Source organism: Lissotriton vulgaris, chromosome 5 (assembly GCF_964263255.1).
Source record: "Lissotriton vulgaris chromosome 5, aLisVul1.2, whole genome shotgun sequence".
Classification (NCBI taxonomy): Eukaryota; Metazoa; Chordata; class Amphibia; order Caudata; family Salamandridae; genus Lissotriton; species Lissotriton vulgaris.
In genome coordinates this window covers 1,016,646,030-1,016,666,803 of record NC_141693.1, presented here as the reverse complement: position 1 = coordinate 1,016,666,803, position 20,774 = coordinate 1,016,646,030, and the positions used below count along the sequence as shown (strand labels likewise).

General features: G+C 44.1%; 1 protein-coding gene across 1 annotated transcript in view; it reads right to left on the bottom strand.

Moving 5' to 3' along the window:
* SLIT1 (slit guidance ligand 1) overlaps window positions 1–20,774 on the bottom strand; it is an 842,620-nt gene that overhangs the window by 336,317 nt on the left and 485,529 nt on the right. The gene's annotated exons all lie outside the window — the stretch shown is intronic.

Below are 20,774 nucleotides of genomic sequence, written 5' to 3'. Positions count from 1 at the left end.
ACTTGTCTACCAAACTCTAATCGGGTCCTTAGGTTTATTGAGTGTGTACTTTGGTTCCAACGGGGGAAGAAGCAGACAACATGGTGGCCCGCACCAAATAGCTGAGGCCAAATGGGGGAGGGGCACTCAACGACAATTGCTATTGACATTATTCAAATTTTGTCTGGAGTCTGGAAGGGCTGGGCCTTTAACCCTTTTCGCTGCCTGACGCCCTTCAGGTGGATCTTGCACCTGAGGGCCCCTGCAGCTTGTTCCTCCATTGTCTGTTGTTTGGCACTTTCTATTGGTTTTGCTGCTGCCACTTGGCTGTCCCTGTCCATGAGGCCCTTCCTTCTATGCTGTCACCTTCTTCGGGCCGTCTCTTTACAGCCAGTATAACCCTCTGGCGGGAGTCATGGCAAACCAAGGAGGAGGGCTCTCTTTGGCCCAGGCACCATGCTGCACCATTGCTGAGGAATCCTCTATGCTTTTGCCTGCAGGAACTTTAACCGAGGTGAGGAGCTCTACTGCTTTGGATGGGGGGCTTTCAAGTCTAGTTTTTAGTGATCATTCTCTACTGAACGTTTGTTGTTTAAGCTACTCTTGGCATTAGGTGGGGCTTGGGTTGAATTGTTGCTGGTGTTCCGAAATCTTTTTGATACATTTCCATGTTTTTCCTTATTTAACCCCTTAAGTGCTGCTGACGGCCAATGGTCGTCAGCAGCGCTACCTCCCCAGTGCTGCGCACGACCATTGAACGTCCATTCAGCACTAGTTCTAATGGACAGCGCAGCACTGGGGAGAAATGTTTACACGCAGCTAAGGTGTTAAACTTGCCATTTCAAAGTAAATAGTGGCTTCTGGGGTCTTGCTATTTGAAATTTCATTTACGCTTGAAACCTTAACACCTTGTTTTTGTACTTATACAGCTGAAAATATCTTACTTTGTTTGAACTTGCTGCTTTTACCTGTTAATAAACCACCTGCTTCTCCTGCTAGTCACCTGTTTTGGTCTTTTTCTTGCAGTTGTGGGCTAACCATTTCAGGTTCTTCCACCCAATCAAGTCAAGAGGAATGTTGTGGGGAGGGATACAGTTATCGCCCTAGTAATGGGTCAATTGACTCTGTTGAGGAACTGCTCAGCGTATTGCTGCCTGCACAGTCACAGTAGTCACTGTGGAAGAGTAGGCAGTGGCGCGCAGACTAGGTTGCGTGGGCAAAGTGAACAAAAAGGGAGTGCAAGGATGCAGAATTGATGGCAAGCTTAGCCCATGTTTTGCTTGACTGTCTAAGGTGGGAGTGGGTGGGGGCAATTCTCTAGCACCAAAAGGCTGCCTCAAAAAGATGATATGGCCTTGTGTCTGCAGATAAGAAGCAGAATCAGTTTAATGGCAGCACTGAATCCAATGGTGGGCAAGTACCCCTCACAGTCTCAGGCTGTCTCCATTAATCAAGTATAAATCCCACCCATCCCCAGGCTCCTGTACCTCAGAAGCCCCTCAGAAACCGTGGCTTCCAAATCTGTATCAACCATCGCAGGGGGCATGGATAACAAAGGCAAGGGTAGGGGTCAACTAACAAGTTACAGGTTAATTGCTGTCTCCTAGGAGCCAGTTGGGTTGGCATGTCTGAAGAAACCAAGGCCAAGCTTAGTAAGGGTGCATATATTGATATATTTGAACTCATTTTTAAAAACTGCTTGTGGAAGGTCCTAAAGAATGCAAAGAGGGCTCCCATAAGCAAAATAACCCTGGAGGTTCAAGAAATATTGACCAGCAGGGTGAAAGGTTTCACCATTTGTCAACCTGTTATGCTAATAAAGTGTCCTCCACTGAGGCCTCAAATGGCATTTTACCAGAACAAGACTGTGTGTGCATTTGAGTAATTTGGCTAGAGTTGCTGAAAAGATTACGTTGAGACCATCAGAGTTAAAAAAAAAAAACAACACAAAAACAGGCATCTAACCCAAACATGTTCGGGACCAAACTGATATTAACTATGGTCGAGATGCACAATGCTCTATAAGGACAAGAATCCAGGTCAGCGCTTTCAGGCCGTGCTTAAGGAGGCGTGGGAGGTAAAAAGGGGCATTCAATGTGCACATGATCAACCTCCATCTGTAAGTTTAAACACAATTGCTCCTTCTTCAGGACAACAGGACATTCAGAAAGTGAGTGTTTCAAAAAATCTGAAGCTAAATAGGGTAAATGTGAGCTGGACAGGAGTTGGCTTCAAAAGCTTCCTCTCATGTCGCACTATAAGCTCTGGTCCCTTGGCTAAACACAAACCTAAAATCATACAGCATGGCAGTTTTTTTGAAGTTTCCGCTATGGTTTTAAAATTCCAGACTGAGTGGGACTATGTCCAGGGCTTTTAAAAAATCAACAATCCTTACTGTTAAGTAAGGAAATGTATAGGAAAAAGATTGAGAAGGAAAAATGGCTCGGAGGGTCTTTCTTTGTAGGAAACCCCTGTTTGATGACTTTATTTGCTCACCCCCCAAAAGGATCATACACAGCCTTTCTGCCCCAAGAGATTGGTCAGTGAATTATGTTATTCACCCCCCTGTTGTTTGTAAGGTACGCTTCTTTAAACCAGACCCTCGTAAATCTGAGATCTATGGGCCAAAAGCTAATGTTACGTCAGCCTTTTGCTGACTGTCAGTCCACCTGCACGATTTTCATCTCCTGGGTTTTCAGTTTGAGGGTAATATCTTTTATGGCAGATGCATGCCCATAGGATGCTGTGTGCCTTGCTTTTATTTTGTACACTCTAGCTGTTTCCTGGAGGTGGTTTTCGGCCATGTTGTGGGAATGGACACAGTCTTTCACCACCTGGATGACTTCTTGTTTTTGGGTCCATTGGCCACCAGAAGGTGTGCTGATTCTTTGGCGTGTTTTAGCAGGCGTATGGCAAATTTCAGGCTACCGCTGGAGGAAGCAGAAACCGCCTTCCCTACTACCCGAGGAGTGAGATTTATTTTATGAAGGTGTGAAGCAGGTTGCCACAGGCAAACATTCAAGTTTTAAACAACTCAATAGAATCGTGCGTGGGGTCGCGCAATGTGATGTTACACTAGCTCCATGGTTGGGTGGGGCAGCTCAATTTTGCCTTGTGAGTTATTCCATTGGGCTATCCCTTTTCAAGGACCATTGGCTGGCAATGTTTGGATTAAGGTAGAGGAATCACAGAACATATACGCAGATGTGAAACAGTGCCTCAGAATTTGACTGTCTTTCTTGAAGATTTGTAATGGTACACTGGTATGCCCTGCTCCTATCAAGTCAAGTTAGGACTACAAACATTTTACTGATGGAGCAGGAAATGTTGGGTTCTGAGCAATTTTAGGGAAAAAAAGTTGTGAGCTTTACCATGGACACTGCAGTGTTTAGAGTGTGGTGTGGCTAGGGGCGGTACCTTTCTAGAATTGTTCCCCATCCTGGTGGCCCTTAATGTCTGGACTGACTGCTTTTGCATGAAGCCTGTCATATTTTGATGTGATAGCATTTTAGTGGTTGAGTACAATAATCTTCTGCATGCTAAACGCAAGATGATATTGAACCTGCTCAACAAGATTGTGCTGATCGGCCTGCTGAACAATATTGTGCTTAGAGCTAAACATGTCCCTGGTGTCTTGAATAATGCAGGTGATGCCTTATGTTGTTCTAAGTTTGTTTCAGGAATCCCAGAGTTTCCATCTTGAGGCAGTGGAGGAGGCAATTTCCATTCCAGGACAACTATGATGTCTTGGTGTTCATTCCTGCCTGACCTACTTTTGGCTAGCTGAACGTCTAAGACAAAGAAGGCCTATAAAAGTGCATTCTACTTCTACTTGTCATTTTGCCTTTTCTGCACCAGGACACTATTTGCCATAAGGAATCTTGGAGGGATTCCTTGAGAAGATGCCTTAGGAAATCAGAGCTGCAACCTTTGCATGGTAACACATTTCTGTGCTAACTTTTTTCCCAAGGTGGCATGGTTGTATAACCACTCTAAATCCTTCCCTATAACGGAAGCCCTTAAAGACTGGGAAAGGTTGGATGGGGCAGATGCTGAGAAAAGATGCCCAAATGACTTGGACAAGTTGGGAAAAATCCTTAATGTTCTCCCATAGGTTTTTAGTTCATATAGTCTTATTTACTGCGTCATTTTCCCTGGCATTTTATGGGGATTTCAGAATCTCAGAACTGAAGGCTAAATCCAAAACAGATATCCATCGTGGACTACACCTGGATCATCCTTCCCAGCTGAGAAAGGACATAGTGGTTACACTATCTTTCTCCAAGACAGACCGGTTAGAGAAGGGAAACCAGATAATCTTGCAGTCACCGGGTATGGTGGGTTGCACAGCCTCTGTCTGTTCACAAGTCTCCAGACTGCTTGTGAGGCTACTTCCACATTGGTACACATTAGTGGGGTTCCATAAACCATGATTCAGTTCAGTAGGGTTAGATCCATGGCACTGCAGGCTGCAGGGATAGAGGACCCTCACTTCAGCTGGCATTCATTCAGGATTGGGACTGCCGCTTCCACCTTTAGAGTTGGTCCTCGACTCAGGAACAGTAAAACAGAATTGGGAGATGGAAGTCCTACCGCTATAAATGCTATGTTTGCCTTAATCTTATTCAGACCATTTTGCCATGGGATTAACTCAGGTGTGAAAATGGTCCTGTATTGCATTTCTTCCATTCTTAGTTCTGTACGTTAAGCTGCGTGGCTCTAGCCAATATATGGTTTCTTGGACATTCTTTTGCGAGAAGAGCAAAGGTTTCATTTGTCCAGGATGGTTTTCAGAGCCGGGTAACTGATGCTGGTCTGTGGATGCATTGGGGTGGTATTGGAGGACTTTTCATCGGTGGTCTGTGGTATTTGGCTGAGAAGACAGCATGAAGGGAGCTACGCCTGCCTGAGCTCATAATACTCTATGTTGCTGGTAATGATTTGGCAGTTGTGGCAGGGGGGCTTATTTCAGATTCTTATGTTTGAGATTTCATGTATGCCAAAGAGATTACTGGGCACAGTTATTTTGTGATCACAAATCATATCTAGGGGAGTTTGGAAGATGAGTGCCTCTTCCATGGGCCTAAATGGATCTGATAGATGCATAAATAGTCGCTTAAGGAGGTTACCTAAAGCATCCACACTCAGGACTCTTCCTAAGAGTTAAATAGGGGCCGTAAGCTGATGTTGGAAGGGCCAGCTAGATAGTCAACCATCACGTTGGGGAATTTGGTGGTCAGGTGATCGAAAAACGTTTTTTTCTTCAAATAACTGATGTATATAATGTTGGCAAATTTGTGATGCAGTGATTTTTTTTACCTTGTTAAAACATATATAAGGCCTGAGAATGTGATTCTTATATCCTGCAATGGTGAGTCTCTGGCTGATTATTGATGGGTGCGGAAAACCGATGGGGTTAATATGTCTTTGTCTTTTGTCTCCATCACCCTGCCATGGGGTGTGCTTCACTAAGGAGCCCACAATAATAAAATTGAGCTTGGTATGCGACTGAGACAATCAAAGTAGCAAACTCCAATTTTTTACCTAAATCAGCCAATGTATTTGTCCTTACAGCATGCTTTCCCATTTCTCCTGGAGGGAGTTTACTACAGGAAACGGAACTTTGACTCTACTTACAAACATATCTGAAAGAGGGCAAACTTGAGTGCTCTGCAAACCTGATATATAGTATGATGCTACAGAGCTTTCCTAGTCCCAGGTTCATACCTGCGTAGCTCATTCCGGCCTGTGTTTTTATTTGCATTCTGGGATTTTTAGGACTTGTTTATCCTATAGTAAAAGTAGAACTACAAATCCAATAATTCAAAGAATATCCCTAGACTAGAGGAACTAATCACACATGGAACTGGGAAACTTGAGAGCTCTGGTGTCATTCACAAAAAGTTCCATCAGACAGCACGGGAAGGAAAAATATGTCTTTGGGATAAATGAACTATGTATTAGACTTTTAAAAACAAAAAAAGCAGTATGGAATAAATATTGTTAGATAAAAAACAAATAATGCCATGCCATCATACATATTTGGAAAGGCTGATGAGCAACTTAGATTGTAAATAATGGTATTTAACATCATCAGAAGCTGGTATGATGATACCAGCTTGGCACGTGTGGTGTTTTTTGCCTTGTGCTGCCTTGAGCTGTTCCTTCAGGCAGCAGTAAAGGGGGCAGATGCATTGAAGGTGAAATGTACTGTACTGCCATTAGCCCTAAAATTGTGATAGCCACACTGCACACTAAGCGTGGCACATATACTCTGTTGCAGAGTTCTCTCCTTTCCGAGGTCCGTACTAGAGCCTTTTATCCTATCTAGCTTTTTTCTTTGCCTTTTGAGTTTATGCTGACACAAACAAGGATACAAATCCCAGAATGCAAAGGAAAAAAAATTACCTCGACGAGCTGCTCTTGCATGCCCTGCTACTGAGGGAAAGTTTACAAATACTGAACCCAATAATGCCTCAACTTTTCATTTTTCTGTTTTCAAAGTGTTTTTTCACTTGTACGAAAGGAGAGAGGTAATTTTTTAGGTCTCGCGTGCGAATGCAGCGCTTGCGCTGTTTCGCTAGCGAGACTATAGTTGCCACTTTGGTGCTGGAAGGGGGACAGGAGGTGGCACGTGCGGACAGGAGATGTGCACTCCATATGCGTGCACATCTCCTGTCCCCGGCGGCTGGCAGCGCGCGAATCGTGCGCTTTCAGTCCCCGCTCCCTCCTCCCTCGGCTCCCTGGAGGCAGCGTGACCCTGGACGTCATTCAGTGTGCTGGTCCGCCCCCACGTGCTCTTTCGGTGTGTGTGCACGATACACGCCACCCCTTTTGCTTTGCCAATCATTGTTTCCACATGCGTTCATATATTCATATAGGCTTTTCCTACATTGAGTTCAATAGGCGGCTGAATCAATGGGGTGGGCCAGCAAAAGGCTGCGGCGACTCGCATTCATTTACTATGAAGAGGGCGCATACCACATATTGATCAAGAATGTGCTATAAATAGGGTACGGAATGCGTAGAACATGTGTGCCTGAAATATGAGCACCTGAGAATGCGTTACTATCAGCCGAAGCCATGCTGCAACTGATGCCGCGGACCGGTATGTTTACATTCCTCGTACTGGTTTGAGAAGGCAATCAGGACGTCTCGGTGCAGCCTCCCCCTTTCCGTGCAAGAGCCTAACTTACAGCACAGGGGCAGCCCACATGGCCAGACAGGCATTCTGCCAGGGGGGCGTGCACTACTAGCTGCATCCACGCACACTAGTCTGAAGCCCTTTCTTTTAAACACATCTCTATGCAACGGTTTGTGGTACACGGATGCAGAAGACAGCAGGTGCTTGTAAAACACAGCATGGGACGTGCACGTTGGAGCCGTCTATTACATACAAGCATAATGTCATGTAGGGGGCTCGGGCCTGGTCGAGGGTTTTGTAACGTCAAAGTGGTGGGAACGCTGTAACTTGTTTCCCACTTTCCCTTTTCATATTACATTAGTCACTTGTTTGGGTTTTTATGTTTCTAAATGGAGGAAATAATGTCACTTTGTCATTTTATCTAGCATAAGGATCATTTTACAGTGCCTCTCCCAGCCTTACGAGGTGCTGACAACCTTTTTTAACAGAAGATGAAAGAGAAGCAGCATGTCACTTATGTCGATTTAACGCTGTGCTGTGTTATGATATTTTTGCATCACGTCTGTATGTTTGCAGTGAGTTGTCATAGTAAGTTATGCATTTCTAACATGCTGTGTTATGTTATATGCTATAGCTTGCTACAGGTATTTAGATGTTTTGAGTCGCATAAAGCTCTGGGCCATTCAATACTCGGATAGTTTTTGTGCAGTGCTATGTTATGCTATGCTGTCACAGAGTGCTCCTACATTTCAACGCCTCGTCGGGGTAGTAAGCGCTAAATATATACAGTTACAATTAATTTATATCTGAATATGTTGTGTTTCTGTGCTGTGGCGTATTGTTTGTGTGAGCTCTTTCAGTGCCTTTCCCTGTATCCCAGTGTGCCTGTCTACTAGTGCATGTCTCCCAGTGGCCGCATCTCCCAAGCCTTGAAGTCTCTCCTAGTGTCCATGGCACCCCCTTCTCTCGGTCTCCTCCGTAATCCACGTTTTGTCTTCCCGAGTCCGTGTCTCACTGCGTGCTCAGTGTCCCCCATGTGTCCCTTAGTATATATCTCCCTTGGTCTGTGTTTGCCTCGTCCCTGTCTTATGGTATGTCTGCTTCCTTAAGTTTCCCAGTGTCCATGTCTACATTTGACCTGATAATATCAGCATGAAAATGACACTAGAGGGCAAACTATGTACCTGTAAACACTGGTACTGTGTGGTAACGCGTCACCAGCACTTAAGTTTAAGCTATTGGCATTGTCATTTACCATGCCAATACCTCAAACTCTTGTAAATGCGAGACCTATTGCATTGCAAATGCTTGTGGTTTGATAGCTGGTATCTGCTCACGCGTTCCCTCAAATTCATTATTTTCTTTTATATTGTCCCTTTCCCAACAAGTCGGTGTGTGCCTCACGCTCCCATTGTGTTAATACATTTGTCCTCATGGCATCATTATTGACTATGTGTTTAATTTAACCCTAGTGGGAGGTCTGAGCGGCAGCACCCCTGATCTCAGTGGCACCAGCTGTTGCTTATTCCTCTATGCACTGGAAATTGGTAGCCTGCAGGCGCCAAGCTCTCTCCTAGAGAGAGACGGCGTGCTCCGGATTAGGATTCCGCCAGCAGGCGCCTTCCTCGGGGAGCACTAATTGCCTTTGGTGGCCATTTCCCATTTTATTCCAGTGACTGCACTTTGGGGACGCGAAGGTGATGACAGGCCTAACTAACCGCCGCGCACCAGAGATGAACTCAACCACGCGCACGTCGGTGGAGAGCTCCAGGCCCTCTGACCTCCCCAAACCTCCAAACCCGGCTCACTGGGGTTCAGCATTTGCAGAGCTCTCAGGTTTTCTCAGTTCCATTAGTGAGTAGCTTACCCAGCCCAGTGTTGTTTTACTTTGTATTCTGGGATTTGTAGTGCATGCTATCACTTTTAAAAAGGAATAACTACAAGCCCCCCAATCCAAGGAGAAAAACACTGACTGAATGAACTGTTCACTTATTTAACTGGGAAATACGAGTGCTCAGGTTCACCCAGATCTGTTTTATTTTATGCCTTCTGTTTAGGGTGAACAAATGGCTCCATTACACTGGGGCAGAGTTACCAGCCGGCTCCATAATATGACGTCATGTATCCAGTTCAGGCCTTTTCGCTTACACAACATTGTTATCCAGTGTGTTTCGGTAAAATTGGTTCAAATGTAAGTTAACCAGGTTTACAACTCCTGCCTAGATTATGTTTTCAAATGAAAGCTCGAGGCTGGGAACATGGTGTCCTGATGACGTGGGCCCACATGGCAACTGTACCAGGCACCATTTTTAAAGTAATCCTTATTTATGTTATTAGGCGAGTTAGTCCTTTGAACAGAACCAAAATTATAACTGCTATTATTTCTCAGCCTGTGTTATCTTCCCCAAAATCGTGTCCTCATATTATGCTAAATGGTTCACAAGAAACAGATGGTAACAGAAGAAAGAGTGAGAATATGAAAATAAAAAACGGCTATGATTTAAAATCACACACAGTGGCGGCTTGCATCTATGGGGAGGGGTAGGCTAAGGGGCTTGCAAACAAAATTAAACATTTAAAACTTACCTCACACGTCCTCTGTTCCGGACCTCTTCTTCCGACTGCCATGTGGGCACCAGCAATCTCGCTTGCCCAATCCTGCCGCTGCTCACATGCAGCATTAGAGCAGCCCCCTGGTCAGTGGCATAGCTAAGGGGGCTAGCAGAGGTGACCTGTCAACCGCCGCCCCCTTCCCCCTACTCCCCGCCCTGGAACAAGTTGTCTGCCGACCGACAACCTCGCTCTTACTTGCACCGGGTGGCAAACTCAGGGACTGCCCGGCGGCAATAGGTCCAGCTACACCACTGGACTGGTTGATGTGAGCAGCCTCTCTCTGCGCTCTGCAGTGCACTGGAGGCCTGCACTTTCTCTAAACCCAGCTGTCTTGAGACAGCTCAGTCGAGTGGTTTTAATAAAGATGGCCAGCTAAAGAGGCATGCACACTTTAAAGACTGCACAGGCAGCCCTCTGCCCACCACTTCTCCTTGCTGCCACTAAGCAGGCCCGCCCCAGCCTGACAGTCGGTTCAGGACAGGATGATGAAAAATAAAATGGTAATGATTTGCCATTCTTTTTCACCTCTGGGGGGCATTTAAGTGAGGCGACGCTCCTCCACTCAAACGGAGGAGCCACCCCTGAACAGCTCTGCATCATCAAAAAGGTTCCAACACAGATGCCAAAAGGAAGAGCAAAAATGTTTAAGCGGTTATGCAGAATTTTTTATATACATTTACCCACAGTCTTACATCCTCTAAACATATTTTTTGAGTCAAGGAAAAATGATTGAGAATGACTTTGTTAAAGTGGTCAGCTGCTGTGCCAAACATAAGTCCTCTAATTGACAGAAATATTGAACAACAATGCTTTGATGTAGCAAGAACCAATACAGGTTTGCATCCGCCAGTAAGTAACCTACAGACATTTTAATTAGAATGCCCTCTGCAGTCCTGTTTTTTAAAGATGGAGTGTTTGATTTCACTACCGCTTGAGTTGTTTTGAGAGGCACGCCTCCTCGTCTGCGTTCTCCAGACGGTGATCATCTCCAGGGAGGGGCAATTACCTCACCGTTTTAGTCAGTGCTAGGGTCCCAGTTGGCCAAAGGCAGCGACTCCAAAGATGTCACTTTTAGTCCCCAAGTATTTGCTGTAAGTAACCACAGCCACACAAAAGTCTCCACAGCACGGTGACCCAGTGGCGTAACCAAAGTTGAGTGGGACCCCTGCAAAGTACATGAGGGGCGTCGCTCCAGATTCAGTCTGGAGCTCTCAGGCCAGGGTACTATGCTGAGGGTGGCCCCTGGAGCTCAGGGCCCCCCGCACCGATGGGGTTGCGGGGGCCCATGTTACGCCACTGTGGTGACCTCATCTTCCTCCCTCCTAGTAGCCCCTTTTGAGTCACTCTCCTCCATGGCACGCTGATCTCTTCATCCTTAGTCTCTATTGTCCACAAATGGTTGTCTCTAGTGCTTGGGAAAGAGACCAGATCACGAGCACCTAAACTTGATGATCCTATCTGCATCCATTGAACAGATACTGCATGGAGCCACCGCAGTGCGAGCCTCTGGACACATGGCTTATGGGATGGCCACAGTACTGCCCTGGAGAAACAATATGGCTCATGGCATCTCAGCTGAGGCTGCCAACAAGTGAGGGACTTGGCATAATCATTTACATAGCATGGACTATCGGTGAATCACTTGTTGGTTATGCACCAGGCAGTGCACGTGTGATGAGGTTTTAGCAAAGCAGAACCAGTCCATTGGTAGTTGGAGGTTATTAACTTATTTTATACAGGGCATGAAAAGTCACAAGATGGCAATGATTGCTCAATCGCTATCTCCTTGACAAGACTTGCACAACTGACCTGGTTGCAAAAGACACTTCCGCTTGTGCCAAACAATGAGCCTTTCAGACTAAATATAATTTTCAGCATAAACTTCCACATTGATGCCTTCATACTAGATAAGACCATCGGCCAAACCTTTTTCTTCTGTGACCCAAAAAATCGGAATCATCGCCACTGTTTGTTCTTCTTTTAATGTGACATTAAAAGCTATCCAGAGGCATGCCCACATGACTAAATCTCCACACCATAAGCCTTTGCCCTACGCTGAAACACAATCAAACTTTATTCAGCCTAGTTTATGCATATTGCAATTGCAGCCAATCTCTAATGATTTTGTCATGACGATCTTTGTAACTTAGAATGTATCATTTTAAAGGGGGTGTGCAAATACAGAATCACAAAAGATTATAATCGTGCTGACAGATCAATAATAATTACCACGTGTTGGAATTTCAAAACACTCTTCCAAGTTCTCCCCAGTCAAGTTTTACCAGGCTAAGTCTGGCCTCTAGTAGACAAAGTTAGTTTGAATACATCATACTGTCTTCTATACCTATAGAGGGGTTTCCAGCCAAGGCCCTTCGGATAGCCTCTCGTTCTAATGACACGCTTCACCCCCTACTTTCTGTATTCAAGTGGCACATGTACTATTTTGGCTTCTCTGTTTCTGTTACCTTTTCTCAGTGTACTGCCCCCTTTTGTGAAAAGTCTCTCTGAAAGCAGCTTTCTCTCACAATTTTTCAATGCCAAACATTTCCAGACCTGCAGATTAAGGGGTCTGCCCCCAGGAAACACACTACGTATTTATGTAAAATATAGAGGGCATGCCTTAAATATATATATATTTCACAATCGATCCCTGTTGAGTAGATGAAGTTGAATTGGTCATGATGAAATGCTGTGATCATTGTGATACAGTAAGAGGCATGAAACATGTTGAACCTTGACTTATACTAATCAGAACCTAGCTAGACCACTATATCTATCACCAGCTCAAACTCACGTTTTTAATCATGACAAAAGGAACCAACAATTGAAATAGTTTTTGGATCCTATTTAGTCATTTTAGCACACATATCCTCCCCTCATTGTACTCACACCTGCACACCACATTCGAACCTCACTCTTCATGCCAGCTAAAAAGAACAAAACTCAGGAAAACAGCAACCCCGAGAAACCCTTTGGGCATGGCAGCGCCGGCCCAACGAGGAGCTGCCCGATGATGAAGCATGACACCCCTCGGGTGTGTGAAGGCCCTTGCTCCTAATAGGAGCACTCCCCTGGACTTACAACACCAGGAGACCTAGATCCCTACATAGGAACTGCACACTCCTTGTTCCCTTAGTCTCACAATTGTTTCCATCCTAGGGGCAGTTCCCAGTGCACTGTTACTGGAGGTATTACACTCTCAGGGTGCTGGTGCCCTCTTTCTTTTGTGCTGCTTACCAAGGTGTTTCTACTTCCTTCTAAAACACACTGTTCTTTCTTCCTATCAGGCTGTCTCACTTGCTCAGAGTCCTGTGTCTTTTGCTATCTTGCAGATTGTTGTCCTTTCCATCTGAAACTCTTATGTTACTGTTCCTCTCATGCCACTGCTGGCCTCTCAAATGCACTCAGCTGGCTGTCCCATCCGCTCAACTTGCTCTGTCTTTCTACCCATATATTTGCCTTGATATCCTTTTTGTCCACCGACCGCACTGTTTCACACAGTTTCGCTTTCATGCCGTGAGCTTTGTGTCGCAAAAATGTCACTGTTCTGATGATGTGTCTAACAACAAGGATCGATTTGTTGTTACTCTGACCCATTCCTAAACTCAATTAGTCTTTTATTTAAGCAAATACATATGTGATTTACAAAAATCTAACATGCTCTTTTGACATCCTATTTGTAAATCTGATTATTTTATTTGTTGTTTTTTTACCTTGTAATACTCCATCCCTTAGCACTGCCTTCCTCATTCCATACATTGGCTATGTCTGTACACCCATCTCTGGGCCATGTTTCTCCTCACTTCCAGTGGTCCACTCCCTACCCTTCCCTTGACATTGTCTCTGTGCCTATCCCTTGTCTCTCCACCCAACGCTCGCCTATCCACTCATCCCTTGTTCTTGTCTGCTCATTCATCCATTCACCTTGTCGACCATTCATCCCTATATTTTGCCTCTCCTCCTCTGCTTTGGCCCTCACTTTCCATCTTTGCCTTATCTCTTCACACATCCCTTGATCTTGCCTCCAAAATATGCCCTTGACCTGATCTCAACACCAGTGTATTGCCTATTTTACCACTCATCTTGGTCTCTCCTCACATCCCAGGCCATGACTCACATCCCTCACATTTTCCTTCTGCCCATACTTTGACACTGTTTTTCCTGTCTTCAGCATAGCTGTCCACCCATTCTTTCACCCTTGTTTCTCCACGGTTGCTAATATTGCCGTTATCCCCATGCAACTACAGTCCTTCCGTTCATTCCGGACCTACTCGGCTATCCAGTCCCTCTAAACTTCCCTTCCTCTTACCCTCCCTTGTCTCCACCCATTCCATGCCCCTCCACCGTTCCACCATATCACCCTTCCCTTGTATCTAACCATACCATGCTTGCCTGTGCCACACTGGTGCCACCTGTCTTCGATCTGCTGCCTGTCCCTTTTTCCTCCACCCACCCCTTGGCTTTGAAGCTTCAGACAAGTCATATATTAAATTAAGGACAGAGTTGATTTTGTTGCCAAATTTAAGAGACTTGCGCACAATATTCTGATATCCAATAACAAGAGGACACTGATTTCAATTCCTTTCATCAAAGCAAGTTTAGCTCCTGAGGTGGTAAAGCTGGTTAATGTGGGAGCTGCGGTAATCTCCATGTAGCCTGTGGTCTCCCAAATCCACTCCATTCCCCTCCCTACTTCTCACATCCTCTTTAAATTTCTCTGCCTCAGCGGAGCAACTTTTAGGCTCGTGCTGCCCCTTAGATAATTATGTTCTCTGGGGTAGGCTGAGCCAGGTCCTTAACAGTAGCAGCCCTTTGCAGACTTCTAGCCCCTCCGTCAGGTCACCCGCTTCGACTGCTGATGAAGTGTCTCCTCGCTATCCAGCGGAAAAGGTATGCCACTCATAAATGCTGACCGGCGCTATAGATGTGTAATGAAGCCCCTGGATGCTGAGCTAAGGCGAGAGCAGGAATTCTGGGAAAAGAAACTGGTTCCCAGCATCCTCTACTCTACCATCCCTTGTTGTTTACCTACTGTAAACGCCATCTTCCCACTTGATGCATGGCCGCCAAACTAAGGTCAAATCCAGGCCCTGAAGAAGAATTTGCTGCTGGCCTACAGCCCGGCTGAAGAAGGCAACGAAGGGTGGGCTGAAGCCCTTTTAGCCCAATGGGTGTTGCGCGCCTGACCCAATTCCCTTCAACAAAATTCTGCTTGTGCCTGGATTATAACAAATGCAGCTTGCTGAGCTGGCTTTAGCTTGTCAAATATTCTTGCTTTCCCACCTCGACCAGGGAAGCAGAATTTGTTGTGGTATACTTTAATGAAATTCTATCTCATTCATAAATGCAACCAAGCTAGTCTAAATGGTCCTTGCCTTGCACAATGGTATCTTATTTCAGAGAAGGATGTTTTTAGTGAATGTGTCTAGTGTAATACACCCACGCTGATGGGTTCAGTCAGGTTTTAAAGCATGAGTCATTAGCTGCTCACTATCCCTACATAAATAAACACGTTTTATATCATTTAGCGTTTGCTCGTCTGTGGTTTTTATTGCAAACCTTTTACTAAGCTCGTCAGGCTTATGACAAAGCCATTCTTTCTTTGTGGGTCCTTCTTTTCATTTGAGTGCATCCACCAGCAAACCAAATGTTATCTCTCTGTGTAAGGATTTCAAATCTCTTCATATTGTTTGATCAATGGAATGCCTTGCCATTCTTTCTATGTTAGTCACTAGTCCATGACTGGGTTTGTCCTCAGGGTACTTTAATCTTCATATCCATCTAAAATATATATTTACACTGTAAATATATAGGAGTGGCCTGTGGTATCTCTAGCAATTCATATTTAAATGTAAAGCTATTTAGAGGGAGTTTTAAACGAGGTTTAGTTTGGAGCTCAAGTCTTCAAATTCTCGATGAGAATGTCACTAATGCGCTGGCATTTTGGAAGCCGACGGACATGGATTCCTGGGTTGATGGCTGTATTAGGGTGAGTGAGTAATAGTGTATCTATGATGGAGTAAGGTCCAAAACACTACTTGGAGCACTTAAAAGTGCCAAGATTTTAACCAATGACTTTGATTTGTGAGGGCATTTACTGCACAAAGCATTTTTCAGACAACAGAAAAGATCATCTGTTGTCTGAGGCGCCATCTTTAAAAAAAACAGAAATCCAACATACCTACACTACCGTATTTCGGATGCCTGCCACAGGGACGTTTTCATTGAGAAGACACTGAAATTTAGTTAAGCTAACTTTAATGACGCTTTAACTTGAATTTCTCTCTTCAGCATTGAGTTTGCCACCTGGCTTCCGATTGTATGGCATGCTTAGGAAGGTGTGGTGTTGTTTCCTGAAAACCTGTTGTGTGTCAGTAGTCAGGAATTCATAATACGTCATTTAAGGTAAGGGTGGCGGAAGAAATTAAACTATAATCTCAAATTGTTTTACATCATCCAGTCCAGGGACACTTTTTCCCGCTCAGAAAGGCCTACCTGGGAGATCTTCGGGACTGCCTTGATAAAAGTAAGAGACCCGACTGTGAAAAGAGAACATTGTACTTAGCTCTGCATCTGCCCTGCTGAGGAGAGATCTCAGTTGTCACATGCATGATTCTGATTCTTGCTGACTGCCAGTCATTCATTCATTCATGTTCACTTCAGGCGCATATGAAATCCTAAACAGGCAAATGTAATATAAAGAGATAATAAGAAATATTACCAATGTGTGGATATTGATGACTCGTATCCCTTATTTTGAGTTAGCTGTAAGTTGGTGCAGGGGTAGTGGGCAGCTGGAATCGCCAGTTCTGGCCAGTTTCCCTGCCCCAAATTCCGACTGCTCTTTCTCTCATAAATGGTAATAACTGTAAAGACCCAGAAAGAAAAGGTTCTTTACCACGGTTTTTTCCCATATTCCACGGAGAAAACCACTGATATTTTTTGCCTGCAGTGAGTAGGCTGAAAGTGTCATCTGGAGGGTAGATATGTGGTGCGAGGCGGGAGTGGTGGGTTCGGGCAGGAATCTGTCTGTCCTGTCTGCTCCCCGGTGCTGCAGCAGTGAAGTCAGCTCTGCTGTCTCTGGGCTCGGAACTATACGTTACAGAGTTTGTGGACAAGATAATTCTGCACCCAGAGACACTTCTAAATGCTGGTGGCATAATTCTACCCAGAGTGAAATTGCACCATTGTAAGGAAGTCCTAAGTGATCAAACAAAACCTTTCGAATTTATTACATTTATCAGACAAACAATAAAGCTTAGAATTATAGGTAAAGCGCATTCATTCACAATCTCAACCCCTTCAAACAGTTACTGCCAATAGACAAAACTATAGGAACTTCCTCCTGTGCACCTCCCCTGCAAGACATGTCAGCTAATCATCCCTAGACACATTCTTCTGATGGATGGATGGATGGAGATGTTTGAGGTTCTGTAATTCTCGAGTCTGACTCCATTTTGTTCTGTGCCACCATTTTGTGTTGCCCTCACGTAGGCCTAATGTTTTGCCGATATCCTGCTAAAACCCCAAAGGCTACTCACCTGCTGACCCTCCAGATTTTCCATTTGTTTAGGAATGTAATTGGTACAACTCCCTTACATGCCTGGGGCAGGATAAAGAGCATATAAGTTGTGAAGTAAGACCATTCTAGCAGACTGCCTCATTCAGTTGCTAAGGCTTCTGTGTGACGTAGTCTCACTCATTTGAGTTTAATAAAGATGTTATTTTATATTCCAGCTTCTGTGTCAACTTCTTGGTATTAGTGGAACCCCTGATAAGTGGATTTTTGATTTCTACATGTTGAACTATTTGAATGTGTTTTCCTTATTAAGCTTTGAACTGTGATAGGTAATTAGAGAAAGAAACAGTTAAAGAGGTCTATCTTGCATAGCTATAGGCATGCGTGGTATTTTATTGTCTCAAACATGTACCTCAGCACAGGCTATAACTATCTTTCTCAAATTAATGTACTAAGAACAAAAAAGTAAAGTGATTTCTGTTTCCACACTGTCATGACAAATGAAACAGGCTTATGATGGTCTGATCATCCACATCCAAGTGCCACAAGGGTTAGTGTCCTTAATTGAAACTATTCAATCACATGCTTTGCCCCTTGTGGCTCAACTTATTCCAAATATTGTTCGAATTTAACAGAGACTTTAGCATTGAAGATTGGTCTGTCAGCTTCCCTAAGATGAATGTTTCATGATTACCTGATCATTTCACTTCTTGGCAGTTTTTATCTGGTGCGTGACCACTGAAATTAAGTCAAGATTTTATCATATTCTCTTAAAATCAATCAACTGTAGCTTATTACACACATAGTTAAAAAGCATAAGGTTTTCACTGTAATTATCTTGATAATGTCCTAAAGAGCCTCTCTGAATGTACAAAGTTATTTTATCCTTCACAGACATGCCAAGTACGATAAGTGTTTGAGTCGAACTGTACACTCAATAGTTTTATGGCCAAGTTCAGAATACAAGGAGCTATTTGGTGTACTTTGAAGTAAGTTCAAGAGATTTTTTTTAAAACATTCTCGAATATTATTAATATTGTAACGTCTATGTAACCCCAAAACGTTCCTCCACAAACAGATCACACTTTGGCTTTATACACCTCCAGGACTGGTGAACCTTTCAGTAAAGCGTATGGTGGCCCCAGTCCTTTGAGAACAAAATAGTATTGCTTTTTTGGGCCATCTTTTCCCAATTACCCTCACTAAAAAAATTAACCCCTAGATAATCAATGTCAGTGACCACTTCTAGTATGCAGTCTTTCAATGTCAAGTTGAGCCAAAAGGTCCTACAGGAACTGAATAACATCCATTTTATTCTAGTCTGATTGTTACTTTATTCATCTTGCAAAAATCATCTAATACATTTACAGATTTTGCACTCCAACTGGAGTACATGACATGAATTAAGTATAATCTGCAAGCAAAAGGAAATCAATACTTAATCTCACACCCCTTAAGATTGGTTATATCATGGAAGCAGTTGAGAAAGCAAGATGCCAAACTATTAATGTACAAAATAAATAAGTCTGGAGCTAATACATACCCCTGATGAGCTTTCTTAACTACTGGAAATTAATTAGATGTTGATGATGGTACACATTCAAACTAAGAGTTGGAGGACATTACCACCATGACCATGATGGACTACCACCCACCAAAATCAGAGATGACCAATGAACAAGCGGTGATCTCTGTACCTTGACAACAACCATCTTCGTGGGGGTTCCTGTTAAGGTACAAATATTTTGGCTGCACATCTGCCATCAGTTGCTTCAGCCACTAATCAATATTTTACAAACTTTTTATTTTTCAGAAACAAACTCCTAAAAAGGGAAGTTTGTTACTGAAAAACATAAAACGAATGACCCCCACGCCCACAGAACTTATCCCTTTATAATTATCTGCCTAAAAGTGGGAAAGGACATGGCACTTCTCCAATATGATTCAATAACATTCTCGCAATGCCTTTCTGACTATTGCCAATCAAACTATAAGGTGATAAGGTGCTGGATTGTTACAGCCTCACATTTTCAAAATAGGTATATTCTCAGCACCTAACCATGTAGAGGGTATGGCACGTGTGAATTATTGCATTAGCTAAATCTGCACCCTAAGCTTACAGGTTCTGACTTGATCTGCTAGAATCTTTACTACTCCAGGTGCATGACCCACCTTTTGGTTCTCGTGGCCTGACTTTCCTCCTCAAATGTAAATAATAGACTTGATGCAGTACATGTATTTGAAGTACCAATGTCATGGAAAGGCTCGTTGGTCATATGGTTTATTTATCTACAGAAGTTAATGAGGAAAAGTTTAAATAGCATTTACCTTCCTCTAAATGCGATCCAGGTGACTACCCCCTCCTTCTATCTATGTACAACTGGCCAAAACCAAAAAGTATGTGCATCTTGGGCCTTAGCTGTGACTAATAGGTCTGTCAACTGCTCAAATATCCAGTCATCACCTTTAACCTTCACATACTTCTTGTATGTGGTAGGATGTTCTAAGATATTCTCTCTATTTTTTATTCAACAGCATACAGAAGGTGTTTATTTGTATGCCTACACTATGTATCATGCCAACAGTGGGTAACTGCAATATGCGTTGTGGGTTGACTTGGCCTTGTTGTAAATGGTTTGATCACCACTTTATAGTGCGTAGATACATAACCTTTTGGGTCCAAGTTGTCACGGAAGAAGTGGTCCAGAACTGGTAAAAACTTTACATAAAACATTGGTATGACATTTCTCGCCATATTGTCATACTATCGTATGTGCTTCCTGTTGATTATATACATTTCATTCAATGTGTGCTTGCCTTGTATGCCATTTGAACACATAGGACAGAGGTTAGTTTTCAATTATATTATAAGGGGGCATGATCACTTTTGTCTCAAGTGTATTTACAGAAAATATTATCTAGAATTTGCAAGTTGGATGGTCTGAATAGATGTAATAAATTTTACTACTGTTTTTCCCAGATTTACCCCCTTGCACCTAGTGCTGCCGTCAGCCAACAGCCGACGCAGCCCCGCCCACTCTTCAGAACGCCCGCACCGTGGTGGAAAAACCGCGGTGATTAAGGCTTTAAGGCTGGGCGGTATAGCCTAGTGTGTTCTACCATGGCAAGCAGGTACGCCTTGTCTACAGGGCCAGACTGGGAACCAGAACCGGCTCTGGCAAAGTGCTCGGCCCCCCCCACACCCCCGGGAGGGGGGTGGTGGTGCGACCGCGCTATTTGCCAGGACCAGTTTTCGGCCGATTTTGTTACAGGGCCGTTTTTACACGGCCCTGTAACAAAAATGCCCCCCAGGGGCCCAAAACCCTGCCCCAACCATGCGGCCCACCAGGGGATTGCCCGGTGCCTGCAACGGCCAGTCCGGGCCTGCTTGTCTGATTGTCAAAAGCGCCAGTTGGTGGTAGACTCGTGTTGGTTTTTCACACAAGATGTTTAGACGGATATATACCCGCATTGAGTCTTCCTATTCAACTACACCATTCTATTGTGAAGTTAGAAGGG